We start from the raw sequence: 16,669 nt of genomic DNA on the forward strand, positions 1-16,669 counted from the left end.
TGATAGAGAAGGAGTATGCTTAGAATGACTGATAACAGCTGGACTGACAATGAGCATCTTATCAGTAACAGGCACTCAATTTTCAGCCTAGAAAGATCCTCTCTACTATTCACTAAACGCACAAGTGCTGGTGGTGCATCTCAGACATTATGGCTGCTGTAACTGTGTTTAATTAGGGAAACGTCCACAGGGCTGACAACGTTTGTCTGTTCTGGACTACCATCTCCCCAGTTCTGACATTGCCCAGTTTGCAGACACATACACAGGACATTTGCGAATTGGAGGGCAAGGCTATCTCCAAAGCAGATCTCTTTCCCCTGGAACAGACTGCCAGAGGAACTCAGCATCAGTCACCGCATTTTCATGTTAGAATAGTCTCACTGATTTATTAGAGAAGTTTTAAATTCAGAACATGCCACAAGTGTAAGCCAGTTTGTGAAAAAAATACATCTGCCTCCCTCTTCATTACCAGGTGATGTACTTTGGTGAGATTATAGTTGCGTATTTCCTGTTAATCTTGGTGTTATGTCTGTACCTGAGCAGTTGCCTCTTTTCTAATGCATTTGCTAAAGATTAAACTCAGTACTTGTGACTGTACATGACGCTAACTTAAGATGCTGCCAAAGGGCGATCTGTTTTCCATTCTACAGCCACGCACTGCCCCAAGGGAAAGGAGCAGCGGGTTGTGCCTTTTGCTGGGTTTGCACAGGTGTTCTGTACTCTGCCTCCCGGCTGCAGGCATGGATTAGACAGGGTTTAGGGGAGAAAATGTAGGGAAATGAGATCAGGCAATCAGATAGCAAATTAAAATGAAATTATAGCTGCTTATCCAACCAAGTTCTATCCTTCTTCATACTTCTGTCTGCCATTCAAAAACACGTGTGACTGGAGGACCACACTTCCCAGTTTCTGACTGATCTGAGCATCAGCATTGTCCTTAGTCTGAGTGGAAGACTAAAAAGCTCATGCAGGATCATGCTCACAAAGCAGCACGTTCTTGGCCTGCAGCCACATCTAAATTCTTTAATAATAGTAGTTTTCTGTAACTGCCAGGAAAGATAAAGAAAGCAGTGACATTTTAACTGTCTTGTGATGCGAACAGTTCACCCTCCCAGGAGTTCAGCAAAATGAAGTGGAAGCCTAATTAGGGATGATACATCCTATACTTCACATTCATTATGTTTTTAATTCTTTCACAACTCCCCCAGCAATCCTCAAGTTGTTTTGTAAGAAACTTTAACATCAGCATTTAACTCACAACTACACCTCTGTGTAGAAGTATTACAAACACTCATTTTTTGTTCTTAGTTTCAACTGCATGTGTTTTTCTCTTCCCCAAGCACTGTATTAAAATACAATGTGAATATTAAGAGGCAGAAAGGATATGTCTGCTTTTGGTTCAGTGTAGTTTGGTGGTGGTAGGTGGCTTAGTTAAGCAAATCCAAACCGTTAAACAAGATTAAATAAGATTTTAGTAGGTGTGCCAGGGATCGGGAGGTGGCAGCAAAACTCTGAGGTGTTTGATGTCTGCATATCAATAATGAAATAGTTTTAACTGCAAATCAGAATTAAAAAATCATTAACATGTGAGATTCTAGAAAGAAAAACAAGGGATGGTTAGACGCTGATTATACAGTGAGGAATTGTAGGAAAAACATTTTAATTACACGGGGTGGAGAACTGCCACCATTAAAACCTGAAATAGCATTCATAATTAATATAATCAGCTTTTCAGAACAGGAAGACTCCAAATCAGAGAAGGCTGCAATAGAACTTCTCAAGTGGGATGGAGGAGCATCAATGGATGTATTGCAAAGTTCAGCAAATTGGACTGTAGCCTGATGACTGGATAAGTTTATATCTATATATATCTATATATCTATATACACCTGATATCTATATACCTGATATATCTGGTGTATATATATATATATATATACCTGATATCAGATCAGATCAGATATCAGATATATATATCTGATATATAGATATATCAGTAGCATGAAACTGGATAAAAGAGCATAAAAACTATAGAACGGCTTATCTGTTATGGTTCGGAAGCAAGATCATGAGGAAGACATCCAGGAAAGAATTCAAAATAAAACAGAATTTGAAATATCAATCTAACAGGTAAATTGTTGTTGTTGTTGTGTGACAAATTGTTGTATTTCTGCTCCGTCAACTTTATTTAGTTTCTATTTCGTAAGTGAGAAGTTGGTGGCATGAATGGCAGAAAGGATATCAGTGTGGTTTGCACTAAGGAAAAACACAAGACTGAGCAAGAAGAGCAAGAGATATTTGGTGAAGGGACAAATTTGAGCTTGGTTATTTATCAAAACTGTTTGAATATTCAAAATAGCTTATGCACAGCAAAAACAGCCATGGCAAGCTCATTGAGCATGTAGAAGAATAAAAAGGTCAGACCTGAAGATGTCTGTCTACATCATGTATGTACCCTTATGATACCTGGATCCCGAGGAGAAATTCTCATGTACCAGAAAATCATAAAGGTTGTCTCACAGAAAAATACTGAGAGCTCTATAGACAACAGAAGTTTATAAGTTGAAGGGAAAAAAACTGATGTATTTTGAGATTTTTATAATTATAATGAAAGAAGAAAGTCAGAATTACCTTAAATACAGCCAGAAAATTTCAGAAAGTGCTAAGGGGGGCTCACAGACATTGTTCATGAACATCAAAATACCACAAGCCCTGTTTCCTCAGGAAAATCTAAACCAATGAAAAATAATCTTTGACATTTTAATATTTATTCGTACAAATGTATTCAAGCTCCATGTGCCCTACACAAATATGACAGATTTCTACTGTATCAACCAGAAATCTGGAGTCTCTAGAATACTCCTTTGCTTCAACAAACTAGGATTTTACTACAGATTGCATCTGTAATAGCAAGACCAGGCAAACAATGTATGCAAATGAATGTGCATGTTCTTTCAATAAAATCACTTGCATAATTAATCTACTGTACCTAGATATACTTCAGAGTTTTGCTAAACAACAAGTTTCAGAAGGTTTTGCAATTATAATAGGAAAAAGGGAGAAAACAAAATAAATATGATTTTAATAAATGAACCAATTTTTACATGTTTTCCAGTATCCTCAGTTTGCAATGACTGGTTCCACTTCCATTCAGCCAGTCCCTCGTGCTGGCCACAAGCCTGTCTGCTGGAACACTATGAAGATGAAATAGTAACACAAAAAACCCAGCAAGCATCAGAAAAAAAAAAATTATGACTATTGGTTTCACTTGCACCAACAATGCTGGAATTTGAGACAGAATAATGAATAATATTGATTGTACTCATATCAGACTAAAATCAAGGAAATAAAAAACTTGACTGGAGGCAGCTGTCATAAATATTTTGGGAGGCATTCAAATATATGTGTTTGAAAAAAAAATCCCTGTTCTCTAGGGAATTTTCTAAATAAGCAAGTCTGGTAAACTCTTCTGTAAATGTAATGTGATACAAGCTGCATGCCAAAATCCAGAGAACACAGCTGGACTGCTCTGAACAGAGTGGGAGACACCTGAGATGGCTCTGTTAAATTATGCAAGAATCTCAGCTATGCACAGCGAAAGTGTCAGTGTCAGGAGGTGAAGAACACCAAAGCAGTTTCTACACATACACAACTAAACATATTTAAAGCAGTTCTCAAATTGTCCCATAGGGCTGGCCACGTTTTGAAGAGAAACTGGCTCAGTTTCATTCCCCATTAGTGATCATACGACAACTTTGTGCCAGATAGAGCAACTGCCTGCATGGAAAAATAACTTTAGGAAAGTATTTAATATGTTTTAGCTGCTTTGTAACAACAACTTAGCAACTGAAGAGAGACGTGTCAATACCTTGTGATTGGCTAGATCTTTAGAGGCAACCAGGAAGATCCTGTGGGCCCACAGGGGTCTGCTGATGTGGTACCAGCTGAGATGTCTTCCTGCTGCTGCATCCCCTGAGAGAGATGTAGGATGCTGCTTTTGCAGATTTCCAACAATGCCAGCCAAAACAGAAGAAAGCCTCCCAACCACACCAGTCATGTTTAAAGTATTTTGGGGACTAGTGTGTCACATCAGCTTCTTAAGTGTAATTTCTTCCAGATCTTTTTCACCAGAGAAACCCCTCAGAGGAAATTAAAGGGAGAAGGACATCTAACCTGCCAGAATGTAACTCTCCAGCTATATTTTGCTAGTCTAGTTCTTAGACTATCAGACTCAAATTGATTTAATGGCATTGGCATGCTTAGTTCTTAACGAAAGCCATGCTGGAGAATGTCCTCTGGAGATGGTTGTCTCCTTGGGGTTTGGAAAAAGCACCAGCCTGTGGAAAGTTCTTCATTCTCTCCATTTCATCTCATTTGCTGCCACACAGGAGTGTTCAGTTTACAGGAGTTGCTTTGTTTTGGGTTTGTGGAGAATATGCTCTTTTTCAAAACCGATGGAGGGCTCAACTCGCTCTTGCCAAACCCGACAATAGGAAAAGAAGGGTAATACTTGGATAGGTACAATAGCAATTCATCTCTCTGGCTGGAAGCCTTGTTTTGGAGTTTTGTTGCTTAGTATCTGTCAGCACTTTCATCCTGGGGAATGGAAGTTTCTCCTACAACAGCCTGGCCTCAACTAAAAGTTTGCATATAAAGTATCAGAAGTCAGAGTGGTTTTTTCTAATTAATTTTCCAAATGAGGTTAAGGCTTAAGATATTAAAAAGTACCTGGGTGGTACTCAGCATAAAAAGAAGGAAATTATTAGCTTGACATTTGTTTACTCTTGTGAAATAGTTAAAAGAGAAGTGAGATGAATATTTAAAATATTATCTCAAAAAATGTAAAAAAAATGTATTAATCCAGAAACTGGGCTACCTTTTGACTTGTCTAGCACCTCCAGGCATTGTAATTACTGTCTTTGACAATAATTTATTCAAAAACTAACCACATACATTCAACTAGTTTCCTTTCTGGAATGTTTCAGCTGCTGATGGATCACAAAAGGAAGGATCACAGCCCAAGTCTTTGAAGATATGAAGGAAGTAATTGTTAATGATTTGCTGATCTAAACCAAAAATGATTGACAACACAATGAAATAACGTGATGCTGCAGTGTGCCAAAAAAAGTTTTAAATTGAACAGGAACAAATGTCAAAGAAGTTTGAATGAGATTAGTTGCGATATACACTACACAACTATATGTGTCTGGAAATAAAAGATCTGCCCCAAGAAACTGTAAGAAACTAATAGTCTTCTGTAACTGCTTATGTATCTCAAAGAATATTTGTTACAATTAAACACTTCACTCGAAATGCTACTTGAAGGCAACGCAGAAAATCCCCATTAAGTACAAGAGAATTGAAGCTGTCCAAACCCACCTGTAATGACATATTTTGAGATTAGCTGAGAACCAATATCAATACAGGCTGGTGTAGATCGGGGTTGCACTTCTGCAGGCTGACGGTCCAGTGCACTGAACGCTGGGTTTTGTGGACATCAGACAGCACTGCTGCTGCAAACACACGTAGTTATAATACTAGAGTTTCCCTTCACTTGGAGAACACTGGAAGAATCCTTGGTGTATTTTATTATGTGAAAAATAATCCTATAAAGAGTAGATGCACGGAATGAATAGTGTCTCATCTTCGCACGCACAGGTCGGCTGCCGCCTGCTCTGGTGCCGCCCTCGCCCACGGCCACCCCGCCGCTCTCCGAGCTCACCCCCCACCAATCTGAGAACATCATTCTCTGTGTGCGGCCTCGGAGCTCCGTGCAGCAGCACGCCAGAACGCAGCGCTGACCCGCCGCTCCCGCTGTCCCCCGGGCACCGCGGACCAACACGGTGTCCCCCGGGGCGCGCAGCACCAGCAGGCCCCGCGTCAGCGTGGGCCCAGGGGAGCGCGGACCGCAGGAGAGCCACGCGTGGGGCTGCACGGCCCGACCCCCCGGGCGGGGCTCTCGCCACGCGGCGTGACCGGCTACCGCAGCGACACCGGCGGGTCTCCTGCCCCTCGGCTCCCGCCGCACACCGCCCGCGGATTCCCCCAGCCCCAGTTCTTGCCACGCTGCCGAAATTCCCTAGCTGCGAGAAGACACAACCACGCAGGCGCACGCAGCGCGACAGCCACGGACCCGCCGGACCCGCCGGACCCGCCGCCGCGGGGACAGCGAGCACAGCGGGGACAGCGAGCACAGCGGGGACAGCGGGACAGCGCCGCAGCCGCCCCGCCGCCTGGCGTCACGCGACCCCCGCGGGGCGGGCCGCCGCCTTCCCCCGCGGCCAATCGGCGCTCAGCTTTGCGCGGTCCTCCGTCCTGTAGCCAATGGGGCGCGAGCCGTTCCTCGGCGTGTGTGTGTGTACGGGCGGGGGCGGGCTGGGGCTCGGCGAGCGGCCGTTGGGCTCGGCACGCCGCGGAGCCCCGCCCCGGTAGGAGGGGCCCGGCGCACCCGGTCCGGCCCAGCGCGGCGGCGGCAGCGGCGATGGGGAGTCGGGGCGTGCGGCTCCGCGGGTAAAGGGAGGCTGGGGCGTGCTTGCCGCCAGCCGGGAGGCCCGGCCGCAGGTAGGAGCCGCAGCCCCGCGGCGCGCAGGCGCCTCCTCGGGGCAGTGCCGCGCGGGGTCTGCGGGCTGGCGGGGGCCCCGCGTTCCCCGGCGTCCGGGCGGGGGGCGCCGAGGGGCGCGGCGGGTTGTGCTGTGCCGGCGGGACCGCGGCGGGGTCGGCCGGCGAGCGAGGGGATGTGGCAGGTGCCGGGCTGTGGGGGCTCGGCCCCGGCTCGTAGCGGGGGGTCCGCGCCCCCTGCGCGGAGCGCCGGTTCCAAGATGGCCCCCGCCCCCCGGCCGGCCGCCGCCAGGGTGAGCCCCCCGGGCATGAGCGAGGCGCCCGGGCAAGGGGAGCCCCGCGGGGCCGGGGCCCGTTGCCAGCCCGGGGGTTCCCTCGGGCTGAGGCGGCTCCCGCGGGCACCGGTACCGCGGGGGGAGGTCTGGATCCGCGCCCGCGGGAGGCGGGCCCGGGGCGCAGCCCTGCCCGGGGCTCCGGGGAGTCCACCGGCCGGGGAGCGGCGAGTTCGGTCGGGGCTGGTGCTCCGCTGTGCCTCGGTTTTAAACCTGGCGGGAGGAGCCGAGGAGAGCTCGTTTTCAGCAAGTAATGGATGTGACTAAACCACCAAGTGACATTCAGACTACGCAGCCGGACTCGAGAGACCTGTAAACTTTGATTTGTAGGTTATCGGTACCGTGAGGTATTGTTGTGAATTGGCTGAGAATAACTTAATTCACCTGTGGAACCAGCTTCTAACCGATTCTGTTAACGCCTATGTTTAGTCTGTGTTGAGCAATAAATAGCATTATTAATTTGGTATGTTGCATGTGAAGAATGTAGATGATGATATTTGATGTAAGAGCTCAGAAGAGCAGTAGATGCCTTTGCATGCTACTTTTGTGCTTTCACTTCTGAATTTCTAGCTTCATTTTATTTAATCTGTGTTTATAACAAACTGCCTTTCTACATTTTCAGAGCTTTCGATTTGATTTCTTAAACAGCCTACCACATCTTTGCCTTTTCCTCTCCCTAAATAAGCTGTAGAAGAACTTCAGGGGCGATAGATTTCATTGATTTTTGGAGTTCTTTCTTTTGAAGAAGGCTGAATAGTCTGGACAGCGGTGACCAGCATCTTTAGACCTCAAGATGATCTGCAGTACTTGAATTCAGCATTTGTTTTTTACAGTTAGTTTTTTTTGGGATGAGGTTAGAGTTCTTATTTTAAGTTTACTTAGATCAACAACCCAATTTTAATGGGGTATTATTTGTTAAACCTATGTTTTGTAGGTGTTGATTTAAAATATAGTAATTAGAACTTTGTTATGAGGTATTATCATCATCCTTCAGCTCCGTTTTATGGAGAGATGGCCATATTTGGCCATATTTACAGAAAGATCTTAATTTACTAAGTTATTCACTTCCTGAAGGTGTTGTTTGTTCTAATTGATGTGGATGATCAAATTTCTAATCTCACTTAGAATTAACATTAGGATTTTGTTTGATATCACTGTTTGGATTGAATAAGATTTTTTGGTATTCAGAATGGGTGGTTGCATGTAGCTTCTAAAAGCTGTTTTAAAGCAACAGGTAATTTAAGTTTTGGGATTTAATCTCATGGAACTAGGGAATGAATCAGTGAGACTCCTCAGTTTCAACTGTGCCTGTTTATTCCTCAGAATGAGAAGGAGTAAAGCAGTAGCCTAAATGATGAAAAGTTGATTTAAATTATTTCAGGCTCAGAATAGCTTTGGACTTTAATGTGAACACGTCTATATTTACATGTATACACTTAAAAGGAGACAGAGGAAGTCCCAGAGCTGCAGATTGCAGTCAGCTGGCAAAGTACATCAAGGAAGGGTTGCCCTATGTTTACTCTGTTCTGTTCTCTTCTTTAGACACCCACTAGCAGTCCTTTTTAGAGACGGGATACTGTGTTAGATGGACCTTGAACCTGAACTAGTATGGCACTTTTGTGTTTGTGATAAAATGTTTTCTGTGTAGTAGCATGCCATTTGGAATTTAAATTTTAGATTAAGCAGGTGTCAGAGCTGTAAGTTTTTAAGAGTACAGTATTAAAGTCAATACCAGGTGTAGAGAAAGCAGGCTAATGAATGTGCTTATTTGTGTTTTTGTTAACATTTATAGGACATCCCAACTCCTGATAGGAAATGGTCACAAGTATGTTTTTTAAGTGGCAACTTATTAGTCTTTTCCTGAATGCCTTGTGGGAGTACTGTGCTTCTCATGAAGATGTTGTTGGAGTCTGCTGCAACTCCCATCTCCTCTTACGATGTTGCAATGTTATCTTTCACTGAAACACCAGCCTTAGTTCTGCTTTCCTGTGCTGGATCTCCTCTTTTTATGTGGCAAGCACCTGGGCACCCATGAGCCTTTCATTTATCTCTGTCACATGTAAGGGAGCAGAAGGAATCTATAAAAAGTAGTTTAGTAGCATCTTCCCTCTAAACTGGTTCCTCTGCTTTCAGGTTTACTGTAGAACTTGCTATGATAATAAGTAAAAGCAGGAAAAAAATCTGGTCTTGCTGCTAGCAAAGTATTGTTAGTCATCTTCTAGAGTATCTTTTGGAAAGTTGCTGCAGTGAATTCAGCAGGTTTCACCATCTAGAACTACGTGAATTATGTGTAGAAGTCCTGAAAGCTTCCCACATGGTTGTGCTAATGCAGTTTAATCCCAGCCTGTGGTGGATATACTCTTCCTCACCCCATCTCCTGAAAAGTTTTCATCCTGGTTGCTACTGTTTCTTGTTCATTAAGGAAAAGATACAGTGTATTAACTAATTTCTACCTAATTTTAGTCTTAGAAATATAGCATAACAGAATTCATTTATACCTGCTTTCAGAGGATTGTGTTTACATCAGAAGCGATATCATAGAATACTTACCTAATACAGTGCCTTGCCATGTACTACAGAAGAAGAGAGAGAGGGAGCAAGCATTACTTAATACATGTCAAATAACTTTTACGGTGCAGTATCCTTAACAGCCCTTGACGGTTCAGGCCACTGGCTCTGTCCCGTGTCATGTTGGTTGTGTGGCAGGTCTGAGAACAGCTCTGACTCCGCGTTTGTGTATTTTACAGAAACATTTCAAGCATTGTCATGAGGTATTCAGTAAAGTTCTTTGACAAGCGAGTTTCCGAAGACAGCGATAAATGATAGAGATACACTGACATGCTCTTTGTTTCATCTAGGAGTCTTGCTTTAGGGGAAAACCAGCAGAAAGCAAAACCAGCATGTCTGAAGATGCACAAAACTTTACATTGGTGTTCTTGAATATCTATGTTCGGTATGCTCAGCTACCAAAGAACACAACTTGAATTTCCCCCCCCACTTAGGAAGGCTAACAAATTCCATGTGTTCTTAAGCAACAGCATTAAGCAGACTAGTTTTCAGGACTACAGGTTTTTGTCCCTGAAATAGTTTATCGGCCTACATTATGAATCATGGGTAGAATCCACCTTATCTCCCAGTTTTTAGCTCTGGAGAAAAGATGAGCTGCTAATGTAAAAGGATTTCAGTATATTTAATCTCTTGGGGTCACATCTTGTTACTGTGGCCAACATCTTGATTTTTGTTGCTTTTCCATTCAGCTGTGAAAGGTAATATAATCCCACTATTGCTGTTCTTGTTACTTATATAAAATAACAGATCAAGTTAAAATCTAGCCTTGGCAGTATGTAATATTTTATGTAATATTTTAATAGAAGAAAAAAAAAATCAGCCTTAGTAGGTGTTTGCTACTTTTAAAGAACAAAAATTCAAGCTTTCTTGGTTCCGGACCATGCGCAATATAGACAGTGATGTAATAAGCCTGCAACCAAAAGCTCCTGAAATGAGCTCATTGTTTACATCCTCAATGACATCAGTATTTCAAGATAATCATTCAACCAACGCATAAACTGTGGTTACAAACTCTACTATAGAACTATGAAATTGGAGATGTGAACATTGCAGTTTGCAGTGTGGAGAAGAGATGGTGACATACGGACATGGAAAGCATAGGCCTGTCTTGATGTTTTCTACCCTGCTTTGACTGTTAGGTGCCTGCCATGCATGTAACGGGGTTGCCGTGGTTCTGTTCCCCATGTGCGTTCTGTGCTCCATTTCTGATCTGCTCCATGTGCTTCACGTGTGATCTGCTGCTCCATTTCTGCTCCTGCAGCCGATTGCCAGGAGGAGACATCAGGTGCTTTCGGTTTGTACAAGGAGCAGGTGGTGCATAATGCCAGGTGGAGTGTTGAAAAAGACATTTGCTGAATGTCAGTGTGCACTGCCAGTAATGGTTTTGAGGTTATTGCTGACTTGCCGAAGCAGAGTGATTCGCTATTGTGAAGCAAAGAAAGCATGAAGTCACAAGTGCTTAAAGGGTTTTCAATATGGACCCATTAAGTGCAATGGGAGGAGGTTTACACCTGAAGTTTTGTACCAGAACTTGCATATTGTTCACATTTAAGATGTGATTATACATCTGTGAAGTCTTATGGATATTTATACATTAGATAAACCTTACCTGTACCTATTTTTTTAAATCATAATTTTGCTTAATTACTCATTTAAGACCAGTTTGTCTAGGACAGGCATGGAGGCAAAACAAATTTGGAACTTGAAGTCTTCTCTCTCCCTGGCTTAAATAAGTCTCTTCTGACTTATTTCCGAAGCAGGGCTTTATAGAGAAATAGCTGGGAAATTAACTATTTTAAACTTGTGCTCCTAACATTTAGAATAAAAATGTGAAAATACATATTATTTCCAACGCTGACTAGAACCAATGTCATATTACCACTATCCTTTCCTTTTTCCTTCAGGTTCCATAAATTATCAGCTTCACAGTCCAGAAAATGCAGATCTTAAGTTCCTATTGAAGCAAAGACTGTCATCCAGGTAGGATTACGTTATGATTACTCCTTTGTCCACAATTTTCTGATACTGGACAAGGCTATCGCTTGTTATCGATGGTCCTAAGCAATGTGTGAATTAGTATGAAAGACAAAGAAAAATTTTTATATCATGATTAGTATTAATAAAGCTGTGAAACACCATTGTACTAATATGTGGTCTAAGTATTCTTAATTGTGTTGCTTTATTGTCTTGTAAAGACAGCTTCTGTTTTTTGAGTCAAGAATGACTAAATCTGTTTATGTTATTTCATTATATATGATGGTGTAAGTTTTGAAAAAATAGGAAAGTGTGTTGCTAATATAGCCAACAGTTAATGACTACAGTCTACAAAACACATTGCACTGTAAATTGTATAACAAGTTTAAGTGTAGAGTAAAACTGCTTCAGAGCTACTAGTTATGTCTCAGAACTTGGAAATGTATACATCCATTTATATAAGGAGCACAGAAAATCTTTATTGCATTCATAATGTGGTGTTTGGTGGACTGAGCTTGGCTTTAGCAAATGAAGCTGTTCCAAAAGGAACAATGTAGTTTCAGATACAAAATGCAGAGCTGCTGTTTCACAGACAGTATGCTGTGAATGTATCTAAAGAAATGGACTTGACATCGCTAATTATAAATGCAAGAGAGTGGAATATAATTGTTTCACACATTACATGTGGCCAAATCAGAAGCTTCAGCTGTCAGATGGAGAGGGGTTTTGTGTGTTTTTCAGAGAACACCTTGCAAGTTCCACTGACAGAAAGCCTTGCTTTTTTCAATCACAGTCCAGAAAAGTTGCAAAAAGAGAACTGATCTAAAGAACCAGTCTTAAATTTCTTCTCAGAGGTTTGGCAGATACAGTAATGAAAGTTTTCAGTGGCTTAACAGATACTGTGATAGAAGTTCTCAATGAGTCGCTGTTCATGAGCAGTTAATTATCTCATTGTAATCTGGGTCATTTGGGAAGCTGTGAACACAGTTAACTTTGTGTTAGGATTGCGTTGTAAGTGAAATGTGCATGTGGAAGGAGGAAAAGGGGAACACTGAAGCTGCACCATCTTCAGGTTAGCAGTGCTGGAGAGGTGACCAAAACCAACTTCTGCACGAGCAGCTTGCTCCCTTGTTAAGGTGAATAGAGTCTGAAGTCTAACGAGGGTATGAAATCTCTACTTAGTAGGTCATATCTAAAAATCCTTGCTCCTCCCCTAATCCTCTCCCTCCCACCAGCCCAAGGCACAGTTACTGCTGTTCCCACCAGGACAAACAGCCGCCCTTTGTTAGCTGCCTGCCTGGGGCACAGCCTGTCCTTGCTTTGCTGCTCCCTTGCCATCTGTAGATCCTAGAGGCCCTGAAAGGAGCCTTCTGCTGCCTAATCTCCAAGGCCAACTGATTCAGTAAGTCCATGTTACCTCCAGTACATATATAGCTAAGCTGTAACTTCAGTCCTGCCAACTTAAATTGTAGCATTTAATTTCCTATGGGAAAAGGAACATCCAGTCTGTACCGCAGAGCTGTTGTAGGTTTCTTATTCAAAGGTTGGTTACTTCTCCAAAGACTCAAATCTGTTCCTTAATAACATCAAAATTAGATGTGTTAGAAATTTTGTCTTGGTATCAAGAAGACACTACAAGTACTACAGCCCAGCAAGGCTTAATCTACCCAGATCAAGCTGCAGTGTCTGGCTCCTTGCTTCGAAAGCTTGTTGTATGTTTGAAAGGTGATACAGACAGTGACTTGGACCACCTTCCAGCTGCCATGACCAGCCTGAGCGAGGATATCCAAATGGCAGACAAGCCTCGGGATAAAACTGTGAATGGCATGCTTTGAGGTGAGTGCTGAGTGGTGCCTTCGGTCCCTCATCTGACTGTGTGAGAGTCATGTGCCTGGGCCAGGAGACCTGGAACAGGTCGGGTGAGATGCCCTGGGAAGACTCCAGCTTCAAGAAGTCTTGATCATTACGACGGAGAGCAAAAATAACATGCAGCAGCTGAGCACCGAGGCAAGATAGAAGTCAGTCATCTGGCAAACATGTTTTTGGAAGGAGTGTAGAAATGACGGGTGTTGTCCTTTGTTTAGAACCACAGCTACCGCTAGGAAATGTGCATGGTTGAATACTGTTGTACTTTCTCTCTGTTTCTGCTGGAAGGTAACTACTTCTAGTGGATGGTGGGCATGCTGGCGCTCAGACTGAAGGAGAAGTTGTGACTGGAAATAGGAAATTTCAGGGCTGCAACAGTGGAGGAAAATGTTTTCATGGGCAATTAGATCTGGAAAGTTCTGCTGTGAGTTCCACAAAGGGAAGAATTTGCAAGGCAGTTACTGGAAGAAATGGAAGTCAAAGGAACAGTCTGGTAATTGGAAAAAAAGCTGAAAACTTCATTGTGCCATCTGTAAACGGCCGTTGTTTCCTAGAAGCTACAAAACTGTTTTCTAACACTGTATTGCATTCAGTATTAAGTATTTTAACTCCTGATTCCATGATACTTTAGGTACAGAAGAATATTATAGCAGTGGTAATTTTTTTTTTTCTAGATACCTGATTTAAGAAGTAATGTGTAGACAAATATTTGAATTTTGGAAAGAAACAAACCCTGACATTCCACGCAGCAGCGGAGTCTTAGGTGTTGCCTGTTAAGAGAGCTTTGCAAGTTCAATAACCTTTTCTCACAGTATGACCTGGCTAATTATATTTAATAGGTAACAGAACACCAAGGAAACTTCAGAAACCTTGCAAAATGCCACTTTTCATATTTGGAGAAGTGAAAGTGGAGGGTGACCCAAATCATTACTTGTTGGTTATCATCACCTTAACCAACTGAAAAAAGTACAGAGAAACATGATAACCAACATCTGTAATATCAAGACAAGTAGTCTCAACCTAGTAATTGTTTACCAGTGGTTCACTTCTGGCTCAGCAAACCAAAGGTGGTATTAGGGGTTGTTGTTTGTTTGGGTTTTTTTAATATTGGTCAGAATTACAACATCCTATAGGAAGATAGGTTTTAGTTAAACACAGTTTTTACTGCTCCAAGAATAGAGGCAGACAGCAGCTGTAACACAATGTTTAATTCTGTAAATTTGTTGTGTAGGTGGATAAGTGTAATCGATGATGACAGTTAAGTAAATGCCACTTCATTAATGTAGAATTTATATTTTACTCCTCAGACTTGCAGCTTTATCACACCATTTAATGAGTTCCAGCTACTGTTTTTGGCTTCCTATGGGTGGTAGCAATTAAATTTGAAAGAGAACAGGCGGCATCCTGGTTGCTTCATCTAAAGACTAAACTCACAATTTTTCATGCTGCTATCTTACATCAGGGAATTGAATGTCCTGCCTTATTAAATCACTTATTCTGTCTTCTCTAATGCTTTCATCGAGCTTGGATATAGCATTAATATTTAAAATGTATGTATCAGTTCAATAGACACATGCATTACTTATCAAAACACTGCAGTTTATTAGAGTAAACCTGCTGTCATCACAGGTAAAAGTCTCTGGAATGACAGGTAGTGCCAGCAGGTGCGTTGTACATTTTCACAAGCTGGTCAATTGGGATGGTGGTAATAAGAAAAATCACCTTTGTGCTTACATGAATGGAGTGTCTCCAGATTCCTGAAAAGAGAACGTGGCGTGCACATTAAGATGGTCAAAGACCAACAGACTATAGGAAATGGAAGGTATTCATTTAAGTAGTTTGACTTTCTGTGGCTGTTCAGTGTGTCTGTATTAACAATTTCCAGTATGTCAGAGCAGCTACATGTGTTGATATTTTCTAATTTACCCACATTGTGAAGATGAAAATAATAAATTGTTATCCCCAGCTGTCCAAAAGCAAATCTCATCTTGCATTGTGGTACTTATGGCTAAATATTTGTTTAGCTGGTAGTTTGCAGGTCATAAGATTCCTCAGCATTGGGATAAAAATAAGAGCGTGTCCTTCTTGCAGTGCTGGCAGCGGATGCGATGGGAGCTGCTGTGGTCGGTCTGCAGGACTGCAGCAGCCTTGGCTCCCAGCGCCCAGCCTGCCAGGACAGTGTCCCCACTGCACAGCCCAGATGTCTTCAGCCCTTTCCCTGCAGTGGGCTGTTCCCATTCACGGGTGGGTCAAACCCAAATGCTGGTTTCCCTCCTATTTAAATGTGCATTTGAGAACACAGTAAGCCAAGGGCTAAACTTTCCTTTTGTGCCCTCTGGTTAGTGCTGGCCTTATGACCTATGTGCTCTAGCCAATTAAAAGTATACTGTTACCCTCTTCCTCTTTCAAGCAGGGCTTGGTTGTGGTTCTGCCTCAAGAAATGTTCATGTCTCACTGCTGTTGCTGCTTTATATCTTCTCCCAGGTAATGGAAATTGTGTTGTCTTCCTCTCTCTCTCTCTTTGCTGCTTTTGGAAAGAAACAGATTCTATGCAGTTCTTGGAACACTTTTTAGAGACCTTACATGTAATAATACATTGTTTTGAATTGCTAAGTCGTGATATGACCTTTTCTTCTCCAAAACTCATTCCTGAGTAGTATGCTGAGATGTTATCTCCCCACTGGAATGCTTGACTGGAGCAATGGGTTTTGATACGGGCACATGTGGCAGGCACACACAGCCTGCTTCCCAAACGGAGAAGTGAGAACATGCCTCAGACTGACTGCAGGCCTCATGTCTGTTTACTTCCTGCCAAACCTTGTGATGTTTTTTACTATGTTATGTTTTCTTTACTGGGCATAGACTGTAAGAGGAAAGGTAACTCAAAATCCAGCGTTCATGTTGTTGCAGAGCCACTTACCAATTTACAAACTAGAGGTTACAAATACGTGGGAAGCTACAAATTTCCTCTTGTTTGTAATTTTTTTTTTTCTGGAGGCTGTATGTTTTTATGCATAAACTTTCTCGTATGTGCATTTACAATACATAAAAATGATTTCATAGTGTATGTACTTAGGTACAAGAGAGCTCTCACTATGAGGAGACTGACTGTGCGTGCCACTGGGAAACATTTGTTGCAGCAATTATCTAAAACTCAAGGTCAAACCTCTCTCACTAGTGAGTCTTCTCCACCTCCGCTGGCAGTGAAACCTTTCTTAGGCCAAGGGGAAAAAAGCAAAAAGAATGATGAAGTGAAGAAAGGAAAACATCAGGTGCTTACCATTCTTTCAGTAGAATCAGCACATTTCATGAAACAATCTTCCTGATCTTCTGTTGGAAGGGCATAGAGTGGTAGAACTGTACCTCTCGGA

General features: G+C 42.5%; 1 protein-coding gene across 6 annotated transcripts in view; it reads left to right on the top strand.

The window, feature by feature from the left end:
* The first annotated feature begins 6,426 nt into the window (after positions 1-6,426).
* MPP7 (MAGUK p55 scaffold protein 7) overlaps positions 6,427-16,669 on the top strand; it is a 152,922-nt gene continuing 142,679 nt past the window's right edge. For 2 of the 6 annotated variants that reach the window (XM_065627578.1, XM_065627583.1), the window contains exons 1-2: positions 6,427-6,561; positions 11,363-11,438. The gene's annotated coding sequence lies outside the window, so the exon portion shown is untranslated. Of the gene's footprint in view, positions 6,562-7,024; positions 7,217-11,362; positions 11,439-13,244; positions 13,269-15,708; positions 15,783-16,669 lie in introns of those variants that run through there. The other 4 variants (XM_065627580.1, XM_065627579.1, XM_065627581.1 and 1 more) reach the window with 4 other exon arrangements.

Source organism: Caloenas nicobarica, chromosome 2 (genome assembly GCF_036013445.1).
Source record: "Caloenas nicobarica isolate bCalNic1 chromosome 2, bCalNic1.hap1, whole genome shotgun sequence".
NCBI classification, from domain to species: Eukaryota; Metazoa; Chordata; class Aves; order Columbiformes; family Columbidae; genus Caloenas; species Caloenas nicobarica.